This window comes from Cetorhinus maximus, chromosome 13 (genome assembly GCF_964194155.1).
Source record: "Cetorhinus maximus chromosome 13, sCetMax3.hap1.1, whole genome shotgun sequence".
Lineage (NCBI taxonomy): Eukaryota > Metazoa > Chordata > Chondrichthyes > Lamniformes > Cetorhinidae > Cetorhinus > Cetorhinus maximus.
This window is the reverse complement of record NC_135891.1, coordinates 30,084,443-30,096,976: the sequence shown is the minus strand read 5'-3', so window position 1 is coordinate 30,096,976 and position 12,534 is coordinate 30,084,443. Positions and strand designations below refer to the sequence as shown.

Below are 12,534 nucleotides of genomic sequence, written 5' to 3'. Positions count from 1 at the left end.
TCCCCATTTCTTCAAACAAAAGCAAAACACTGAATGCTGGAAATCTGAAATAAAAACAGAAAATGCTGGAAATACTCAGCATGCCAGGCAGCATCTACAGAGAGAGGAGTTGTTGTCATTTCAGGTCAGTGACCTTTCACACTGGAAAAACTTAGAAACGTATTGGTTTTAAGCAGGTAAAATGGGGGAGGGTGGTAAAAGAACAAAAATGAAGAGCAATCAGCGATAGGCTGGAAGACAGGAGCCGGTAAATGACAGAGTTGGTTATGCAGAGCCAAAGGGACAAGATAATGGGACATGAAACCAAAGGTGTGTCCAGTCTTGTGTCCTATTACCACCCCTTTTGGCTGCGTCTAACCAGTTCTCTTGTCATTTATGCTTTCCTGGCTTCCACCCTATCACCGATATTCATTTTTGTTCTTTTTCTACCCTCTCCCATTTAATTTGCTGAAAACCTATTACACTTCTTTTTCCCCTAGTGCTGTTGAAAGGTCATTGACCTGAAATGTTAACTGTTTTCTCTCCACAGGTGCTGCCTGACCTGCTGTGGATCTCTGTTTCTTACTTGAAGCTTCAGTTCTAAATACTGCACGGTGATAGGGAAGTGAGTAATATATTGGAAGGGATGCACTTTTTACAGCCGTCATGGGTGATGGATGCATCTTTGGCATGATTTGGAAACAAAGCGACTGGAGATCGAGGCAGTCCAAATAGCACATCAACTATTCAGTTAAGGGTGGGAGCATTTTCAGACCCCAGTACATGTCAAATCACTGCTTCCGAATGAATAATCAATAGCCTGATTTCTGGGTGTTTGTTTAAAAAAAAGGACTTGTTCATGATCCCTTTGGCAGGCTCAATCTATTGGAATATTCTGTGGTTTTCTTTATTGTCCACAGCAAGCCAATGGGTCTGGGTGGGATAGGTGAACAAAGGGATCTCTGAGTACACAGTTTAGCAAACCAGACTCTGGTTTATCTTGGGAGGGATAGAATTGAAAAGTAGGCAAGTTATGCTGGAACTATTGTTAGACCACACTCTGAGTGCTGCATTCAATCCTTGCCATTTTATAAAAGAGTTGTGGAGGCACTGGAGCAGGTGCAGAAAAGATTTAGGATGATAGTAGAAATGCAAGGAAATGCATGACAGGAAAGGATGAACAGGCTGCACTTTGTTCTCTTGGAAAAAGAAGGCTGTGGGATAGAAGTCTTTAAAATTGAAAGGTTTTTATAGAGTGCGGCACGGTTGAGGAACTAAATTAGTACCTTTCATCCATCTTCACCAAGAAAGAAGATGCTGCCTAAGTCATAGTGAAGGAGGGGTAGTTGAGAATTTGATAAAAAGGAGGCATTAGGCTGGTTATACTTAAAAGTTGACAAGTCACTTGGACCGCATGAGATATCGGGTACAGAGGGAAGTAAGGGTGGAAATTGTGGATACAGTGGCCATGATCTTTTAATCCTCCTTTAGAAAACCTCAGTGTAGGAAAGCTCTTAAAAATAATAATTCAGGACAAAATTAACAGTCACTTGTACAAATGTGGATTAATTAAGCAAAGGCAGCATGGATTTATTAAGGGCAACTCTCATGTATAGCTGACTTGAGTTTTCTTGATGAGGTAACAGTTGATGTGGGTGATGTATGTGGACTTCCAAAAGGTGTGAGTTAGTACCACATAACAGGCTTGTGAACAAAGTTGAAGCCTGTGGAATAAAAAGAACAGTGGCAGCACGAATACCAAGTTGGCTGAGTGACAGGAAATGCAGTAATGGTGAAAAGTTGTTTTTCAGACTGGAGGAAGCTATACAGTGAAGTTCCCTAGGGGTTGGTATTAGAACCACAGTTTTTCTTGATTTATATTAATGACCTAGATTTGGGTGTTTAGTGCACAATTTTAAAATGTGCAGATGATTAAACATTTGGAAGTATTGTGAACTCTTGAGGATAGTGATAAACTTCAAGGATATAGACCGGTTGATGCAATCAGTCAGGTTGAGAAAGCTGTAATAAGACATAAAGGGTCTTAGGCTTTATAAATAGAAGCATAGAGTACCAAAATAAGGAGGTTATGATGAACTCTTGTAAAACATTGGTTTGTCGAACGAGAGTCTTGTTCTGGGCATCACAGTTGCGTGAAGGCATTGGAGAGGGTGCAAAAAATATTTACGAGAATGGTTCTGGGATGAGAGATTTCAGTTTCGTGGATAGATTGGAGAAGCTTGGTCTGTTTTTCTTCGAGAAAAGGAGATTACACGAGATTTGAAAGAGCTGTTCAAAACCGTGAAGAGTCTAGCCAGAATAAGTGGAGTGGGACTGTTCCATCAGCAGAAGGGTTGGGAACCAGAGGACAGTGATTCTCTGGTGATTGGCAAAAGAAGTGACATGGAAAACGCTTTTACACAGTGAGTGGCTAGGATCTTTAGTGTTGTGGAGGTGGATTCAATCATTACTTTGAAAGGAGAATTGGATAATTATCTCAAGAGAAAATAGTCAGAGCTATGGGAAAAGGCAGGGGAGTGGATGTATCTCAGTAATCTTGCAAAGAGCTGGCACGGACATGACTGACCCAACAGTTTCCATTAGTGCAGCTTCCATTAGTGCAGCAATTATTCTTTGATTCTACTTGGGGAGGAGCATAACTGAAGATCATCAATATAAGATAGCCACTAAGAAATCCAATCGGGATTCAGAAGAAACTTAGTTAACTGAAGAGTGATGAGAATCTGGAGCTTGCTACAACGCAATGGTTGAAGCAAATAATATTGATGCATTTAAAGGGAAAGCTAGACAAACATATGAGGGAGAAAGGGACAGGAGATTTCACTGAGATTTAGATGAGAAATGATGGGAAGAGGCTTGAATGGAGCAAAAACACAAGCATGGACTGGTTGGGCTGAGTGATCTGTTTCTGTGCCATATATGATTTTCTTTTCCTTCTTCGTGCTTTTCCAGCTTACCTTCAATAGATTCTGCACTAGGCCACCATGAGCACAACTGTAGTGATTGTTTCCCTTCACTTAATGGCCCCATCTTCCTAAATGGAAGATTTCTACAAAGATAATTTGAGAAATAATGAAGACCCAAAATGCTTTAATTTTCCCTGAATTGAGACCTCAATTTAGTTGTTGAAATTAATGTGCCTTCCCTGTGGCCTAATCAGAAAGATAGAAAATTGTATAGTTATTAGCTTCACCCTCCATTTTGTGTTTGTGAACTGTATTTGAATTGGCTTTTAGACTGGGCATGCGCAGCTGGATTTTCTGCTAGCCAGCCTCACTTCAGCAAACATCCCCTAATTTTGTTTGTCACCATCCAACCAATTTTGGTGTCACTATACATAGACTCATATACATGTTAAGTCAGGCCATATAAAGTGTCTTCAAAGCAGTTATTTATTGCCAATGGCTCATAGAAAACCTATAGCAAATCAATAGCCCAAGTAAGTACTAACTAACCTATGTATTTCCAACATTTGAGTTTTGTTACATTTACTGTAAATAAAATGATCATAGAATAGTACAGACAGAAGGAGGCTTTTTGAGCCATCCAGACTGCCAGCATTTAGTCCAATTTAGAGTAAGCTTTGTTGGAGAAACTTAGGTTAACTGAAACCAAATTCCTCCATGGTCACACTGTTGGTTAATGGTACAGAATGTATACTGCTACACGGTTATAAACAAAACTGTTGGCTTGTGTTTCACCTGTGGAATTTGCTTTCAGGAGTAGGTAATGAAGAGTAATTACTTGGAGGAGCTTAAGTTACAGTATCAGCAGAGCCTGTGACATCCCCTTCAGTTGCAAACTTTCATTACTTCATGATTTGGAAATGGCAGTACAGAATAATGAATCTGTTTCTACTGTAGATTAAAGACACTGATTTTGCATTTCCATATAGACTATCTATACATTATATTTGTAAAGATAATACATTAGCTGGGCATTACTCAAGATGGGTTTTGGGGAATCATGGTTTAAATAACTGGTTGTTTGTCATAATTTAAAACATAAGGGCCACAGAACTTGCGATGGCCCTTGGGGGCTGAATTCACAAATTTGGCCAGTATTCTGAGGAAACGATAAATGAATTCTAGAGTTTTTTAATTTCTGGACAAGGATTTAGGTTTGCTGTTGAATTCTTAGTTTCTATTAACATGAGCAGAAAGCCAGTGACTGACAACACACAGGGAGGGGTGGAGACCACCCAAGTATGGCAGAACTGGAATGTCACCAATTCTGACAACCTTGTTATGCATAGCATGTTTATGTCCATCTTTGTGTGTTTGTCTCTGTTTCTGCGCCTCTGTTTTTCTCTATTTGAGTGTACTTTCCCATGTATTTAGGAACACAACAGTATGTTGTTCCGTCCCTTGAACCTGTTCCTGTTCTGTCATTGATTTAGATCATGGGTAATCTGTGCTTCAACTTCATTTACTGAATATTGATCCCTATCCTTTGCTGTCCTGACCTAAAATAAAACCGAACAATCTCTTAATTTTAATTGGTCCAGAATCTACAGCCTTTTGATGGAAAGAATTCCAAATCTCCACTACCATTTGTGTGAAACTGTCCTAATTTGACTCTTGAATAAACTAACTCTAATTTTAAGATTGTGCCTCCTTGTTCTGGATTTCTCCACCTGAGGAAATTGTTCCTTTTGTATTTGCCCTATTGAAACTGTTTATCATTTCGAACGCCTCAACTAGATCACTCAACCATCTGAATTTAATAGATTACAAGCCAAGTATATGGAACTTGTCTCCTAATTTATCCTTTAATCCTTGGCTGCATTCTGGTGAATTTGTGCTGTACCCAATGGCAAATATATCCTTGCTCAGGTGTGGTGCCGAAAACTGAGTGCCATACTCCGGATGTGGTCTGATCAGTGCTGTAAACAATTTGAGCATAATTTCTTCCTCTTGAAATTCCACCTCCTTTGAGATAAAGGCCAATCAATATTCCGTTACGTTTTTCGGTTAAATTTTATGCCTGTGATTTGTGCACCATGAGACACATTATTTCTAGTCTTGCCATTTTGAAAATATTCTGATTTTTTTTTTGCATCCACGCTGGATTACCTCACACTTCACCACACTGAACTTCACCTGTGATAGTTTTATCCAGTCACTCAATCTGACTGTAACTTTCTAACTTCTTGCTCCCATCTATGTCATCTACTGCACCTCCTGATTTAGAACCATCTGCCAACTTGAACTTCCTTGTTCTAAATCATTGATTATACTGAAAAGCTGAGGTTCCAGTACAGATCCCTAGGAAATGTAACAGGTCACATTCCACTAATCAGATTATATTCCCTTTATCCCTATTCTATCTCGTATCACCCAATTCATGTACCAAGGTTACCTCTGATTCCATGTGCTCCCTTATTTTTGCAACTAATCTCTTGTACAAAATATCACAATGCCTTCTGGAAGTCCTTATAAACATTGATAAATTGTCCCCTGTCTTCCTTGCTAGTGGCATCCACAAAAGGTCCAGCTGGATTGGTCAGGCAAGACCTCCTCTTCACAAAATCAAGCTGACTTTGGTCAGCTCATACTTGTTTATATGGTGAGCCGCTCTGTATCTGCTAACAGATCCCAGTAACTTGCCCACAACTGTTAAATTGACAGGTCTTTGGTTTCCTAGTACCTCCCTTTCCTCAGTTCTTAAATAGTGGCCTTTACAATTTTTCAATTCCGAGTTGTATTTCCCTAATCTAGCAAATTTTAGAAAATAATGACTAATTCATCTTCGGTCCCTCCACCTGTTTCTTTTAATACATTAGGATGGAAATCATTTTCTGGAGATTTGTTTTCCATCAGTCCTGTTACTTTGCCCAATATTACATAAAATCCATTAAGTTGCTTCCTAAAATTTATTTTTAGGTTCTTGTTTCTTGACTATGAAAATGGACACAAAATATTCATATAATTATGCAGCACAGAAGGATGTCATTGTACCTGTTCTGGCTCTTCGGTAGATTTATCCAATTAATCCCACTCTCCTAATCTTTCCATTTAACATGATTGCCATTTTGTTATTATCCATTATCGGTTATAAAATGTTTTGTTCCGGATAATTGCCCCAAAGAAATTCATTGGCTTTGCTATTGAGCTGGTGGTCTTCTCCAAGTGTGTGAAAATTAAAACCTTCCATAATAACTTCCATTGTTTCTGTTAGATAATTCTCTCATCTCTTTTTATACATTTTCTCCCCATTCCCCATTACATCACTGTTGTCATGGAATCTGCAAAAACTTCCCACCAGAGTCTTGTATCCTTTACTTTTTTGATAAATAAGTGTTAGAGTATTAGGTATTCAAGGAGGAGTTAAGAGGGCTCACAACAAATATGTTCCTGCTATGAAAAAGGGTGTGACTCTAAACCTAGACCTTACTGCCCCACACCCTCTCCCCTCACGGATGCCAAGAAGCGCACAGAATAGGATAAGGCTAAAAAGCTATGAGGAAAGATTGGATAGATCTGTGGTTATTCGCTTTGGAACAGTGAAGGCCTGGGGTGATGTTATCATGGTTATAAAATTGAGGGGCCTAGATAAAGTGCATAGGAAGCACCTATTTGCAGAGCAGAGAGATCAATAACCAGGGGGTATAGATTTCAAGTAATCGGTAGAATGACTAGAGAAAACTTAAGAAATGTCTTCACCTAGAGGGGGGTGGGGGGGGGGTGGTTCTACAGCTCGCTGCTTGAAAGGATGGTCGAGGCAGAAACTATCACCACATCTATTTTTTTTAAAAAGCACTTAAATATAGACTTGGAAGTGCTCTGACCTGTAGGCTAAAGGACCAAAAGCTGGAAAGTGGGATTAGGCTGGAAGACTTCTTTTTGGCCAGCACAGACACGAGGGGGCTGTTTGTCCACCTCCTGTGTCGTAATTTTTTTATTTTTCTACATTGTGTTCCATCCATATGTTCCCACTATCTGTTCACCATTACTCATGTCCTTTCTGATGTTGTACTTGTGTCTATCATCAAGGATACTGTTCCACAAAACCTTAAAATCTGTAGCTTTTTATTTCAGTTGAATTTTGAAGATGTGGAATGCTAGAAATTCAAAGAAATATTCCTTCATTTGACTAGCTTAAATGCCAGTACATCATAAAAAATGACATCTCGGGCACAGACGACTTGATCTCTCTCTTCAGTTTTCAAATGCATCATTAATTCTGGGCAAAATATCAAGCACAAGCACAAATCTTTAGAAACATTTTGAAGCATTAAAGTCAAAATAACCAAGGTATTAAAACACACAAATTCAATTGACTTAGCCATGTTCGTGTGAAACCTCTGATTTTATTTAAAACTCTTTTTCGAGCAATAGAAATTTCAATCAGCGAGGAAAGAATTTGGAGATGAACTTTAGTCGTCTGGATTCAGTTCATCAATAAACCTGGCTGTGAAATTCATGTACAGTTCTCCTGTTGTGGTATGTTGATCTATCAGTTCCCCATTACAAAAAAGGCAGGGGGAGCAAGGTTAACGTGGACAAGAAGTGTAAGCCGTTGCAACATTATTTTAGTGTCTAGATATATGGTGTTTATAACTGTTGGATCTTTTTGGCTATGGACTCTTTTTTGCATTTTTAGCCCAAACTGGTGACTCCCTGTATCAGCTTCGTGTTTACAGAACTCATACCCTTTAAAATCCTTTAATGTTAACTATTGTAGTAATGTTTAACATGATATTTAGTTGCTTATATATAGTGGCTGCAGATCGCAACTACAGAATGTAGTTCTTGTTTTCCTTCAGGCATTCATTGTTGCATATCTGCTCTTTCCCTTCCCAAAACCAAATTTCCTATTTTGCTTGCTTAAAATACTATTAGCACTACTCTGTATTGTCTGCGTACAATACCTTGTATTTAATGCAAATTATCATACTGACGAAAATAATCCGCAATTTGGAACTAACATTATTAAACTGAAATTTGCTAAAAAAGAATATGATTCTTCATTTTTTGTTATCTAAAACGCTTCACTATTCTAACCTGATTGGATGTGCACCCCAGTCTCCAGTTAAGAGGCCTGCCTGGAAACTGTAATATTTCATGGCCTGTAGTAATGGTGTTGTCTGACAATTTGCATTTATATAATCCCTTTTAATATAGTTATATGTCCCCAGGTGCTATATATATATATACACACACCAGTTGATGGGGAAAGGAACCAACTTTTTTTCCCAGTTGGATAAAGTTCTTTGATACAACTTGTTACTCCATAAAACAATTATTTACGATAAGCAAATTGCCATCTGTTGGAAAACCAAATTCAGTTGTTAATGATTAAACTTTAATCGCTGATATTTAAGCTGTGGGTTAGTACATTGTTGCATAGCTAATTGCCTTCCTGAGAACTCTGATATGTACTTTTAATTATGAGCATAAATGAATGCTTCATTAACATTATTTTCATTTTAAAGTTCAATTCTTGCTCCTCGTTATGTCTTCAAAGAACTACCTCTTGAAATTCAATGACCAGTAGGAGGGTACAACAGCTGCCCTTGTTATGGAAAAGTCTCTGAAATCAGTGTAAAACTCTGGGAAGAAGATTTGGCATTGTAGCCAGAATACAAGTGCAAGAAAAAACTAAACCGAAGATTCGGATGTGGAAATGAAACACTGGATTAGATTGAGATGTATTAAACCTGATCTCTTATTTTGCTTAAAATCTTTGGCAGTTTTGAATTTTGCATTCATATTTTGTCTCTAATTATTTAACCAGTATATAACCCTACTTGGTCAAACGGTTCATTTTTTTCAAATTCGTAAAAAAAATTGTAAACTTGAGGAAGGATGTAGTTGCATTGGAGGCGGATCAGAGGAGGTTCACTAGATTGATTCCAGAGATGCGGGGCTCCTCTTATGAGGAGAGAGTGAGCAGTTTAGGCCGATACTCACTAGAGTTTAGAAGGATGAGAGGAGATCTAATTGAGGTACATAAGATGCTAAAGGGGATGGACAAAGTAGACGTGGAGCGGATGCTTCCCCTTGTGGGGCATTCTAGAATGAGTTTTAGTTTTAGGCTAAGGGGTGGTAGATTTAAATCCGATGAGGAGGAATTACTTTTTTCAAAGGGTCGTGAATCTGTGGAATTCACAATCTGAGTGCAGTGGATGCTGGGACACTGAATAAACTTGAGGGGATACAGATTTTTAATTAGTAACGGGTTGAAAGGTTATGGGGAGAGGGCGGGAAATTGGGAGTCGAGGCCGAAATGAGATCAACCATGATCGTATTGAATGGCGGGACAGGCTCGAGGGGCTGAATTGCCTACTCCTGCTCCTAGTTCTTATGTACTTACGTAACATATGAATTGGTGATGCAGTTGCCTTTCACTTCTGGGACCTTGGTTGAAATTCAGTCTAGATTGGTGGAAATCTCAACTGATGGTTTCACATTTTGGGCATAGCTTAAACTTTAAAAACTGTAAAGGAAACTGCAAGTTAGTTAACTGTCAATCACCTGTAAGTAATTCCCTAAATGGAGCTGTTACTATGAGGACAATGCTGACTGAGCACTTGGATATGACTCAAAGTTTTATTAAAGTAAAGCGCATCTGACTGACCGTAAACAGCATGGATCATAAGCAGAACGTAGATGTTGGGAATTGCGGAGACTGGATGAGCTGCTGCTTTTGCCTTCAGTGTATTTTGGAGTTGGTGGACTGCAAGACCATCCCGAGTGAGCACACCTGCAGTAAATATCTCCACCTCTGATCTCTGTGGTTCAGAATCATTGAGCCTTGGCTGCCATTTCTCTCCAAAAGGCCAAATTAATGAGGAGATCCAACACCGGATCAGCTGCTCCAGCTCAACCTTCTACAAAGTATGGCAGTGAGTGTTTAACAATGAAGGCCTCCACAAGCCAACAGAAGTCCTAGTGTACTGAGCAGTTGTTGATCTGTGCTGTGTATCAGCGACACAAGCACTAGAGAAATCCCATCAGCAGTGCTTGCGCCCCATCCTCCAGATTCAATGGGGGGACAGTCAAACAAACCCTTGTCTTACTTGAAGCCAGCTCCACAAGCATTTGAGCAAAATCAGGTTTGATGGGCTGGTGGTCACTGTCCAGATGGCCAAAAAGTGCCACCCCCACCAATTCCTGTTTTCTCAACTTTTAAATGGCCAACATTCCAGGGGAGGACGAAGCAAATCCTTCAAAGCCACTCTGAAGATCTCCCTGAAACGTGACGGCATTGACATTAATGACTGGCAAGAATTTGCTTTAGTGGTTCAAAATGGATACAACTTGTCCATCAACTGCATCATGCTTTGAGTCTCAACATCATAATGATGAGACCGAGAAAGAAAAGGAAGCAAATCCTGCACTTTTATCCCAGTACCTCAGGACATCTTGCCCTAGATGCCCAAAGATCTGTAGGTTGAGAATTGGTCTGTTTAGTCACATGAAAACCCATGGCATAAACGCGCAACTGAGTATATGAAATCCTTGAATTGGGGGACAGTTGACAATCATGAGTTTAAAAACACTCCGCCACATAAAGGGGTGAAGTATCTGACTGTTTGCTCCAGACTTTGGTGTCACCTTTCTGGAGAGGTGCAGCTTCAGAACAGGTTGGTTTGTAGTATATAGAGCAAGGGGCACCTAAGTGAAATAGAGAACAAGGGTCTGCAGAAACTCTATCTATCAGCTACATTGTACTTGCTGCCAATAGGAATAAGGATAAAAACTGACTGAAAGGATAGCAGAATGATGACTGTGGTACCTTGGAGCAGGAGGCTACCCAAAGTGGGGAGAAAGGAAGCAGAAAGTGTTTGTTGTCGGAGATTCAATAATTAGAGGGAGGGAATCGTCCATTCTGAGTAGAATGGTATTTGCCGACCTGGTGCCAGGGTGAGGGCCATTTTGAATTGGATTAAAAGGATGTTGGAGAGAGGAGGATGCAGTGTGTTGGGACCAACAGTATAGCGAAGAGTAGGCAAGTGACTCTGTTTGAAGAGTACAATCAACTAGAAGCTAAATTCAAGAGCAGTACATCGAGGGTTATTCATCATCTCTGGATTATCTCCCGATTTATGAGTGGAAGGATAAGCAGATTAGGAAGGTGAACATGTGGCTGAAGGATTGGTGAGGAAATGAGTAGTTCAATTTAATGGAACACTGGCAACAGTACTGGGTCAGGAAGGAACTATAACTTCGGGATGAGCTCCACCTGGACTGGGAACAGAGAACTAGCAGAAACGATAAATAGGGCGGATTAGTAAATGGAAGGAGGGAAGTTGGGGGTGGGAGGGGGGGAACATATTAAATAATAGGTTGAAAACAGTGTAGATATTAGAGAGTAGAACAGTAGTCAGATATTGTACCTTAGGCACTATAGGTAAAGGAAAAACTGCAAGATGCAAAGGGATTAGACCAGGGGAAGAGATGAGAAATGTGGTGGTAAAACATTGGAACAGAAGGACAGGTTAAGGTATGTGACTCAAATAAGCGTTTGTTACACAAACCTGTGGAGTATGAGAAATAAATTCAATGAATTGCAGGTGAAAATTAATCAAGGAACTGCTGGATTGTCACACAATCTGGCTCACTAATGTCTGTCGGGGGAGGAAATATGCTGTCCTCAATTGGTCTGGACTATGCATGACTCCAGATCCACAGAAATGTGGTTGAGTCTTAACTGGCCTAACAAACCACTCAGTTGTATCAAACCGCTACAGAAACTGGGTGTGCCTAAAGTGCATGGCCTACAGTGTATGGACTGTAACGGTTTGAGAGGGTGGCTCACTACTACCTTCTCGAGCACTCAACCCAAGAATGAATTAAAAATTCATCCTGGAGGATATGACATTACTGAGATGTGCTTGCAAGTTGGTCAGGACTGGGAATGAAGTGTTACTAGACTATAAAATTTGTTGCAAAGGTCAGGGAAAATATTTGAGGGTGGGGGGAGTAATTTTGGTAATTAAGGATGAATTCACTTAAATGTTAAGTGATGCAATGAGGTAAGCAGGCAGTGGAGACTTTATGGTTTGTCTTAAGAAATAGATGAGCATTTGGCTGTCATGGGAGTCGTGAATAGGTCTCGTGGTAGCAGCTCTGAAATGACAGATTGTATAAATGCAGTGATTAGTCAAGCATGCTGCAAAGGCAGACTGGCTTCGATGGGAGATTTTAACTTTCTTAGACTGGAAGAAGCAGTCTAGCACATGGCAAAGGTAGTGAATTTCTTTAGTGTGTTTGGGATAGTTTACTACATATGTCCTAGAACCAACAAGGAAGCATATCTTAATAGATTTAGTGATGAGCCAGATTTAGTTCACATCCTAATGACGATTGTAAGTAACCTCAGAGTGCTTGATGCTGATGAATATTTTGAGTTAAGAGTGCCAGGCCTCAAGATTTCATCCCTCACCATAATGAGTACAATGTATTTTTTATGTAAAAGAAGAAACTAAAATAAATTGAAGCCTGTTCTATATTAGTAGAAGGGCTACATCTATTTTTCATTTGTGCACTTCATTTCCACATGTAGATCACGGGTTCGCACTTATGG

The 12,534-nt window shown here is 39.7% G+C and overlaps 1 protein-coding gene across 10 annotated transcripts in view; it reads left to right on the top strand.

Moving 5' to 3' along the window:
- Nucleotides 1-12,534, top strand: part of tpd52l2b (tpd52 like 2b) — a 71,506-nt gene that overhangs the window by 20,901 nt on the left and 38,071 nt on the right. The gene's annotated exons all lie outside the window — the stretch shown is intronic.